General features: G+C 47.1%; 1 protein-coding gene across 2 annotated transcripts in view; it reads left to right on the top strand.

Annotated features, from left to right (window-relative positions):
- The first annotated feature begins 6,060 nt into the window (after positions 1-6,060).
- Positions 6,061-9,994, top strand: part of POR (P450 (cytochrome) oxidoreductase) — a 54,487-nt gene continuing 50,553 nt past the window's right edge. Inside the window, exon 1 of one of the 2 annotated variants that reach the window (XM_012640284.1) lies at positions 6,061-6,154. The gene's annotated coding sequence lies outside the window, so the exon portion shown is untranslated. Of the gene's footprint in view, positions 6,155-6,365; positions 6,711-9,994 lie in introns of those variants that run through there. The other variant, XM_012640285.1, reaches the window with a different exon arrangement.

Here is a 9,994-nt window from a genome sequence, read left to right as displayed (position 1 = left end):
TAACTAGGATGTCTGGGGCATTTTGCACAAGAGCTCGGGGGCAGAGAAGCATCCCGCTTGTAGAGAAAGAACAAATGGGCTGTTCCACTTCTCTGCCTCAGTTTTCTCATCTGTAAAATGGTGCTCATTGAAGAGCTTGAGGAAGTTCAGCATCTTCCTAGCACATTCTCCTAGCATGAGGTCAGGCATGAGGTCTGGCCAGGGGTTAGAGGTCAGGGAGGTGTGTCTTCAGGCCCCTCCTTCCTCTCCTCTTTGACAGTAGGGCTCATGTGGGTAGCCGCCTCCCACGTGTGGTCACACATCCATACTTTGATCATTATCACCAGCCTCAGAACTCCCAGGAGGAGGGGTCAGGGACAGAATTTGTCTCCCATTTTGCTGATAAGGACACTGACTTCTTATCCAGAGAGGGTAATAAAGATACGTGGCCAAGGCCACACATGTGTTTCCCATGTGTTTCTGTCCAAGTGCAATTTGGCCTTTGATCTCCAGATGGAGATTCTATGCTTCTGTACTTCGATGACGTGCTCGTCCTTGTCCCCGCTGGGTCATCCTAGCCCATGGCTCCAGGAAATCTGAAACCTCACTTGCCTTACACTCTCATGGAAACCTCTCAGGGGAAACAGCCAGGACAGTGCTTAAGGCAAAGAGCCTGGGGTGCCACTGGAGGTGTTTCAGACACGGAGTCAGAGAGCCGGGTGGTATTTGTAGTTTTTGAGAAGTGGGAGGTGTCTCCTCAATGTATCAACCACACCCCTCTGGCATCCGGGAGGGATGTCAACCCAACTTCTCTCGATGCCGGGCTCATCTGGGACCCTCTTTTTCTTCTTCCGAGAGGACAGATTGCCCCCTGTCGGCCGTGAGGAGGGAGAGTGAGTTCCTGTGCAAAGCAGACAGTTGCACAGCATGCCCTTGGAGATTCTATAAGCTCTGGGTGCCCATGAGGACAGGAGGCCTGAGTCTGAAAGGAGCAGGGAAGAGGCAAGCTGCCCTGTGCCCTGGGTGAGAGCATGGGAGCCTGCCCAGCATGAGAAATGGTGCCACTCCAAAGTGAGAGCCGAACAGACACTGCCCAGGGGCTGGGCTGAGTGCCCCCTGGGGAGTTGGACCCTGCCACCAGGGAAGTTCTGCTTTCCAGCAACAGAGCAGAGTGGGAAGGGTTTGAATATGCTTGACAAGTATACTGACGGGCACCAGGTCCTGGCATGCTGTAAACACTTACTAGCTGGGGACCTTGAGACAAATCCCTTCACCTCACTGAGGCTTTGTTTACTCATCTGTGAAATGGGGACAATAGTGTATACTTTTGAGAGAAGATCTGCAGTGTACAATGGTTAGCACCATACTTGGCATCTAGTTGGTGTTCAATAAATGGTAGTCAGCCCCTTCCCTTCACCCCAAGTGGAGCACATTGCAAGAACTCTAAATTCTTGATTCTATAGAACAAGGAAAAGCTTCGAGGGGTCATGGTGAGCGAAAGGTACCAAGACAGAGTAAGCTTGGTTTCATGGGATGCTACCCGTTTAAAAGCTTCTCCTGGGGAAAGAAGCTTTGCTTTAGTGGCGAGCTTCCAGCTTCCCAGCCCCCGAGGGTCCTGTCTGTTGTAGGTGCCACGAGTTTTCAGGTTGTTCACATTTAGGAGAGATTGGGGTGGGGGTGGGGGCTATGGGATTGTAGCGCAAAAAGCTTACTGTCCTGGTGACCACCCACCCCACCCCCGCCATTGCCCTCTCAGAGGATCGCACCTTCTTGAGGAGTCCTTAATGCACCTACATCTGGACAAACCTCTTCTTCCATTCTGGTCAGTAGAGACAGTCCCCAAAACACACCAAAGAGCAGAGCTCTGGACAGGCTGCAAAGTCCTTGTCCTGCAATGGCCAACCTCATCCCCTAGCTAGGCTCTCACTCCAGCCTGGGCTCTGGAACTCCAGTCCATCTTTCCTTAGTCCTCTGTGCCTTCACTCAGCAAATGCACCCTGCTACCTGCATTCGGCAGGACTTGGGGTGCAGAGGGAGAGAGAAGAAGTTTTGAACACAGACCTACTTTGGAGGGACCCCAGACCAATGGGGAGGCTAATGCCCTGGAAATACGATTTAAAGTAGGAAATACTTTAGAGGGCTGGACAGTACTACGGGGCCATCACTGACAGTGAGGGATCAGAGTGACCTTCCAGAGGCGGGGGCATTGGTAGGACATGGCTGTGTAAACATGGAAAATAACAACATTCCTGATGGCTCAGAGGAATAAAAGTGAACAGCACCTTCCAGCAGCATTTGTGCAGCTTTGCTGGAGTGTAGAATTTGTGGAGGAAAGTTAAGAAGATCAAGCTGAAAAGTTGGGTTGGGGCCAGATTTTGAATGCCTTTGCATCCCAAGCTCAGGAGTGCCATTCATTCCACAAACTTTGATTGTGCACCTGCTACAAGAACGGAAACAGACATGAATTCAGCTCTGTCCTTGACAGCAGCCAATGCGGATGGGGGCAGGGAGTTGTCCGAGAACCCTGGAGGAGGTCTCCAGAAAAAGGTTGATAGCGCCATATCCATGGATAAATTGACGATCCATTTCTTTTAAACAGTGCCAGAAAAAAAAAAAAAAAAAAGAGCATCCAGGAACAGGACAGCTGCATAGGAAGATCCCTGAAATCATAGAGATGGTTGGCTCTGCCAGGTACTGTGCGCAGTTAAAACAATGTCAACACCACTTGCTGACTTGACTTTTAGGCCCAACCTACAAGCAAAGCAAAGCAAAGCAAACATTCAGAATCTAAATGATAAAACTCAGTAATGAAAATGTGGAGTTACAGATGGCTTAAGTTGGGAGACAGGGATGGGGGGCAGAGTGAAGGGGAGAGGAGGGTGCTGGTAGCTTTATCGTATGTTAAGAGATACTGCCTGTAGTTCATTGATCAACAAGTAAAGGTCCAGCCAAGCGAGGTGGCTCACGCCTGTAATCCTAGCACTCTGGGAGGAAGAGGCGAAAGCATTGCTTAAGGTCAAGAGTTCGAGACCAGCCTGAGCATGAGCGAGACCCCTGTCTCTACTAAAAAAATAGAAAAAAAAATTAGCTGAGCAACTAAAAATAGAAAAAATTAGCTGGGCATGGTGATGCATGCTTGTAGTCCCAGCTACTCCAGAGGCTGAGGCAGGAAGATCATTTGAGACCAGGAGTTTGAGGTTGCTGTATGCTAGGCTGATGCCACTGCACTGTAGCCTGGGCAACAGAGTGAGACTCTGTCTCAATAAATAAATAAATAAATAAGGGTCCAAGGCTACTACTTAAATTATAAAGGTGGCTAAAAGAGAAACTAAATTAGGTATATAAATAATTATGTTAGGTGTTTGTCACCTAACAGCAGGGGAGGTGAGCTGTGGTTTAAATGACCTAACTTGTCAGTAGCAGGAATCAAGAGGTAACATCTAAAATATCAGGCACAGGACAAAGCCAGCCACAAAAATGTTTATGTATTTACCTGCATGGAAATAATGACCAGAAAAAAGTGCTAAACAGGGTAAGAAGTTATCCTTTCTGGGCAGGGAAGATAAGGAGAAAGAGGAGGGAGCTGGCATGAACCTACTGTCTGGAACCCCGCACAGATGATTCTGATTTAAGAAAAATGAAGTTTATAGTCACTATTCTTTAGGTTTTAGGAGCCAATAGAAGAGTTGGTTCTCTGGCCAGCAACAAAGTTGTTTGGGTATCACAAAAGTATTTATGTATTTGACTTAGTAAAACATTCAGAAGGTACAAAATTTGAAAGATACAGAGTTTACAGCGAAGCCTCCCTTTTCCCAGTTCTCCAGAGACAACCAATGTTACCACTTTTTTTTTCTCTCCAGAGATATTTCATGCACATAAAGGCAAATATGTATACATAGTGTGTACATTCTTCCTCTACTTCTCGCCACAATTGTTTGGGAACACAGGAATGGTAGCATTCTATACCTACTGTTGCACCCTGCACTTTTATCAATTTATCTCAGATTGCTCTGAATCAGCAATGAGCTCCCTCGTTTGTCTTTTTTATAGCTGGATGATATCCACATACGATGTACCAACAATAGATGGCAGGCCTATTTCCACACAGCTCCACCAACTGTGTGTCATCAACTTTTGGAGTTTGTCATAGTCATAGGCGAAAAATGGTATCTCAGCCAAATTTTAATTTGCATTGCTTTTATGCAGGCAGTTCAGGAACTTTTCATATAGTTAACAGCCATTTGCATTTCCTTTTCTGTGAACTGATGATTCATATCTCCCCCCCAACTTATGTTAATTAACATAAATTAACATTTTCTTATTAATTAGTAGGTGCTTTTTATTAGAGAAACTAGTCCTTTAACTATTAATAGTTGCAAATATTTTCTCCTAGTTTGCCATTTGTCTTTTGACCTTGCTTGTAGGCATTTGTCACGTGTCAAGTTCTGGTTTTTATGTAGGCAGATTTCTCAATCTTTTCATTTCTGACTTCTAGGGTTTGTGTCATAACTCAGAAAGACCTCCTGGAGGTTATAAACACAAATTCTCCCATGGACTTTTGGGGTTCCTTTTTTCTTCTTTTTAAAAAGTCATTTAAATATTTAATCTATCCAGAATTGATATTAGTGTGAGGTGTGTATCTAACTATTTTTTCCCAGCTGGCTAGTGAGTGTTTCTTTTTTGGGGATGGAGGCTGGAGTGGGAGGAGGGCAGGAAGATAGGGCAGTGAGCAGGACAGTAACTAAGGAAGAGAAGCTTCCCTGGCCAGTGGGTATAGGAGAAACTGGAAGTGGCATATAAAGGCAGGAAGCTGCTGACATCATCCAGGTGAAAGGTGAACCCAGGTGGCCCCCAACTAGGGGATGGGCAACAGGAAAGGTAAGAAGTCCTGGCGATAGAGTCCATAGGACTCAGTTACTATTGCAATGGGAAAAAGGAAAATAAATAGGATGCCTGTTTCCTGATGTTTCCTCAGTGATGCTACTATTAGCAGAGAGAGGGGACTCAGTATTCTTAGGAGTTCTGGCTTCACAGAAGCAGGGGACAAGGAGTCACAGTCAAAGTTTGAAGCTTCAGTGGGACCTCCAGGGGAGATGTCCAAGAGAGTGTTGAAAAGGTGGGACAGAGTATCAGATACCTGGGCGATGAATTTCTCAGCTCTCTCCAGGGCCCAGTGTGGGAGTTACCTGTTTAGTCCCTTAGTTGGACATGACGTGCCCCACCCTGAAGGCTATTGCATTCATCAGACCGGTTCAATGGGGCTGGATCAGACTGGTCCCTGGACATAGGAAGCCTAGCACCTGGACCATGGTAATAACCCCCTCTTTACATACGACTTAACTATTTTCACAGTATTTGGTTGTTGGTTGGTTGGCCCCGTTTTTAAAGATGGAGAAGGGGCTCTGAGAGAAGTGAGTTGCTCACTGTTCCAAAAGGAATTCGCAGCAGAGCCTGTAATAATAATACTAGTAATAATAACAGTGGTAATAAAAGCAGGTACTATAACGCTGCTCTAAATCCTTTAGGAACCAAGGTTATACCACTCAATCCTCACAACCCTGTAACACAGGAACCGCAGTAGGAGACAGAGGTGGGATTCTTACCCCACCCAGAGGCCCCTCTGCGCCCTCCCCGCCTTTTCCGTCCAGTCCTCGCCCCCTGCCTGGACACCGCCGCCCCCGCAGCCAGGCCGGAGGGGCCCGGTCGATCTGTGCCCACAGCCTCGCCATTTGCAGGCGAGGAGACTGAGGGCCGTCGAGGAGAAAATGCCGCGATCCCACGCGAGCGGCAGCTGGCAGCAGGAGGCCAGACCGGGTGGCGCACAGCCACGGCCCTGCGATGACCCACTAGAGGGTGGGGAGCCAGCCCGGGGAACAGCGCCGCCGCCGCGGGGTCCCTGCCCGCCCCGGAACGACGCGCCTCGGCTTCACTACCGGGCGGCCCAACCGAGGCGCCACGGGGCGTGGCCTGGCCGGCCGTTCCAAGAGCACGGATTTGCAGGGGGGAGACAGGGGAAAGGCCTGCGATGGGAGCGCGCGCACGGCCCGGGTGGGCGGAGCGGCGGCCCTGACGGCCACGCCCCCACCCCCGTGGCCGGCGCGGGCTGTGGTAGTGCCTCAGTGGTGCGGGCCTGCGTCCTGCCCAGGTGCCCCGGAGAGCTGCTCGGCCGCCCGCGGTGAGTGTGCGAGGTGGCTGCCGCCGGGTGGGCGAGGTCGGGGCTTTGGGCTCGGGGGTGCGGGACTCCTCAGCCTGCCGCGGCCGGCTCTGGGGCCCGGTCGCGGCGCGTCTCCCTCGACGCTCGCGCGGAAGGCGCGGCTCCCACCCTGGTCCTTCGGGTGGCTCTTCCCTCTAGCTGACCTCTCGCGGCGGCTTGAGGGTCGACGTTTCCACAGCCTCGGACGGAGAGAGCCTGGCGGGTCTTGGCGTCTGAGGGCTCTAGCTCGAGTCCCTGCTCAGCTGCCCTTGGGCTAAGCCACTAACTCTCCGAGCCTCCAGTTCCCTCGAATATACTGTGGGCCTAGGGAGGCAGCGGATTGTGGGGGAACTTACGTGGGCTCGATGAGCGCTAATGGGACCCAAATCTGACCCTGCAGCATCAGGTGGGCTCAGTAGAGGGCTCAAGGGAGCCCGCCAGCCTGGCCTATCCTGGGAATCGCCAGGAGTGCATCCCTAGGGACAGCGCCCTTCGCAGGCAGGTGCCTCGGCTCTCCTGATCTCTTGGGAGCAATTGGGTAAGAGGTCGAGGACTGTTGGGTGGCGAAGGGGTGGGGGCGTTTCAGGGAGCTTGACCTCGACTTTGTGTTTTTCATTCCTCAAGGCTAGTCACCATTGTGTAAAGTGATGACCAATACTGAGGAGTTTGGGGCCATTTCAATGAAAGTGGCTGCTTGCTTTCTTAGACTGGTAAAGCTGCAGCCTTGGCTCTGAGCTTGGCCAAGCCAGAGAATGATGATAGCACACAGGGAGACTGGACTGGACTGAGTGATCCAGGCTTTGACTCTTGGCACAGTAGCAAAACACTTCTTTGAACCTCTGTTTTCTCATCAGTGGAACAAGTAGTAATACAGCTGCCCTGCCACCCCTACAGGGTTCAGGTTCTGAGGATCAAAACAAGGTCCTGGAGAGTGGCATTGAGAACTGTAAACTTCTTGTAAGCAGAGCAGTTATCTAACCCTTTGGGATCCAGTGTCCTCACGTTCAGTGCTGTGATTCCTCAGGCCCTGTTTGTGGACAAGACATTGATTCATTTAACCACTCACAAGTTCTAACTACACAAATCCCCTTTGAGTGATTGTGGGGTTGGCTTGGTCAGGAAAATAGTCCAAAAAGCCCATTTAGTAAACCAGTGAACCCAGAAGGGTCCACTTTTTTTTTTTTGTCTCTTATTTTCCTTTTGAGAGAGTGGTTCTTGAGCTACTCATGACTTTCATAACATCTGATGTGGGAAACTATTTCTTGAGCAAGTAATCATTGTCAGAAGTGTCCAAAAAATGTGTTTGTGTTTCAGAGAATAGAATGTTTGCTTCCAGTTGTGTTGTATTGAACCTTAGGAGTGCTCTTAACTCTCCAAAATTCTTCCCATCTAGCACTTGAAAAAATAATAGGTTTGAAATGAAACAAACCCCAGGGATATATATACTTTGGCACCTGGAAATAGCAGCATTGACTGCAGCTAATGTGAGTAAGTCAGGTAAATATTCCTGGGTACTGGGCAGTAGGAGATTGTAAACAGCCACAAGGGGTATCTGTTGCCTGACAAACCTGAATTTTAGGACCTGCTATTGACTGTGGGTTGATCCACCCTTAACTCCTTGAAAATCAGGATCTGTATTAGGTAAGTCTATGTATGCTTAGGAGATAGACCATTTGAAATCAGACCTGCTTGGCAAATCCAGAACATTTACTTGTTAAACCCATGAAACGTTTAACGTTAAAAAGAATTTAGCTCTTAAGCAACTTTTTTTTTTTTCTTATGGAAGTTTATGTAATTGTAGGACCTTTCATGGATCCAGAGGCCGGCTGCCCCTGCAAGAGGTAGCTTGTGCATTACAGGGGAGCAGAGCCCTGGATTGGGAGACAGAGAAATTGAGTTCGAACTCTGGCACTAGCGCCGTGTGTCTTTTCACAAACCACCCCAGGCCCATGGGCCTCAACTGAGCACCTTGGAGTTAAACTTTTTCTTATGTGTCAGATTCATTTAAAAATTAAAATTAGAAAAAAAAAGTGAAATGGAGAAATGACAATTTTCATTAAAATGTATTTTTTATTTACAAAAATATTAACCCTCATTATAAAATAAACTATTTACAGAAATATGCACTATAGATAGTAAATGTCCTTTGTAGAGTATATTCTCCAGATATTTTTTTGTCACATAAAAACATTTAAAAATTTTCTTTTACTTAAAACAACAGGAATGTGTTACTATTTAAATGTTTAACACAAAACTAAAATACTAGTCATTTTTTTGTCATACTTTTCTGAAGCTGGCTTTTTATTAGCATGATGTCTTTCTACTTCACTATGTAATGTAAAGATCTACTTCATTTTTTAAAAAACCTCATTCTTTTCAAAATGGTAGTATTCCAGTAACTAGTATTATTGAAGAGTTTTGTTTGCAGCTTTTTGCTAGTATGAATTCTGCTGCAGTGGGTGGTCTTGTTCTTTATCTTTGAGTACTTGGGCAAATATTTTTGCCTAATTCTTATAAGTGGGAGAGTGGAACAATGTATATGAGCTTTTAAATGTATTTATTTAACAGACATTGATTACCTACTACGTACCAGGCACTGTTTGATGTGTCAGGGATATAGCGGTGAATAAAAGAGACAGGCCCGCGCGGTGGCTCACGCCTATAATCGTAGCACTCTGGGAGGCGGAGGCGGGAGGATGGCTCGAGGTCAGGAGTTCGAGACCAGCCTGAGCAAGAGCGAGACCCCCGTCTCTACTAAGAAATAGAAAAAAATTATCTGGACAACTAAAAATATATAGAAAAAATTAGCCAGGCATGGTGGTGCATGCCTGTAGTCCCAGCTACTGGCGCTGCTGAAGCAGAAGGATCACTTGAGCCCAGGAGTTTGAGGTTCCTATGAGCTAGGCTGACGCCATGGCACTCTAACCTGGGCAACAAGAGCAAGACTCTGTCTCCAAAAATAAAATAAAATAAAATAAAAGAGACAAATCCCTCATGGGTCTGATCTTTTAGTGGAGGAAGACAAACAACATGCCTGGTTTATCGGTTGTTGATAACTGCCAGGGAGAAAAATAACACAGAGGGGTGTGTGTGTGTAAATATTGTGACTTTAAATAATAGATATTGTCAGCACCCGCCCCCCACCCCAAAAAGATGGCATCTTGTTATGTTACCTCCAACAGGGACTCATCATTTTTAAATTCAGACTTGTAAGGCCAATTGCGAAGACTGATTTGTTCATGGCAGAGATGCTTTTATTACAGGGAATATCATGCCAGACTCTGTGCTGTGTTTGTGTTATCTATATACATGTGCATACACACACAGTATCAGAATTTTAAGTACTGATAACCCCACAATGTTCCTCCTTCAATGTCCACTTCGCAGCTGCGGAGGCCATCTCAGAGGTGGACTCATTTGCTCAAGGCTGTGAGGTTGCAGCTGAGGCCTCACCCAGGGCCGTTTGCTTCCTAAGCCCTCACTGCTTTTGTGCTATGTTATCGTTATCTCATTTTCTGACTGCAGAGGATTTTTTTTTTTGGTGAAGGGGAAATCTGTTCCATACACAGAATTGCTTAATGATTGTTCCTCACTCCCAGTACTACAAAGCACAAATGTATACTATTTTATATGTCTCATTGTACATTTTCTTACAAGAAACATAAATGAATGTCTTATAGAGAGACAGAAAATGCCAGTTCTTTATTATTTTTACATAGCCTATAGAACAAAACTTGTTTTCCTGTGTAGTTCTGTTGTCTGGCATTTGACAGAAATTTAGAGTCACTAGGCAGGTGGGAGAAGCACGTGGGTCACAGGTAG

The sequence above is a fragment of the Propithecus coquereli genome, unplaced genomic scaffold (assembly GCF_000956105.1).
Source record: "Propithecus coquereli isolate 6110/MARCELLA unplaced genomic scaffold, Pcoq_1.0 Scaffold150, whole genome shotgun sequence".
Lineage (NCBI taxonomy): Eukaryota > Metazoa > Chordata > Mammalia > Primates > Indriidae > Propithecus > Propithecus coquereli.
The sequence above is the reverse complement of the archived record's forward strand: the minus strand, read 5'-3'. Positions and strand labels throughout refer to the sequence as shown.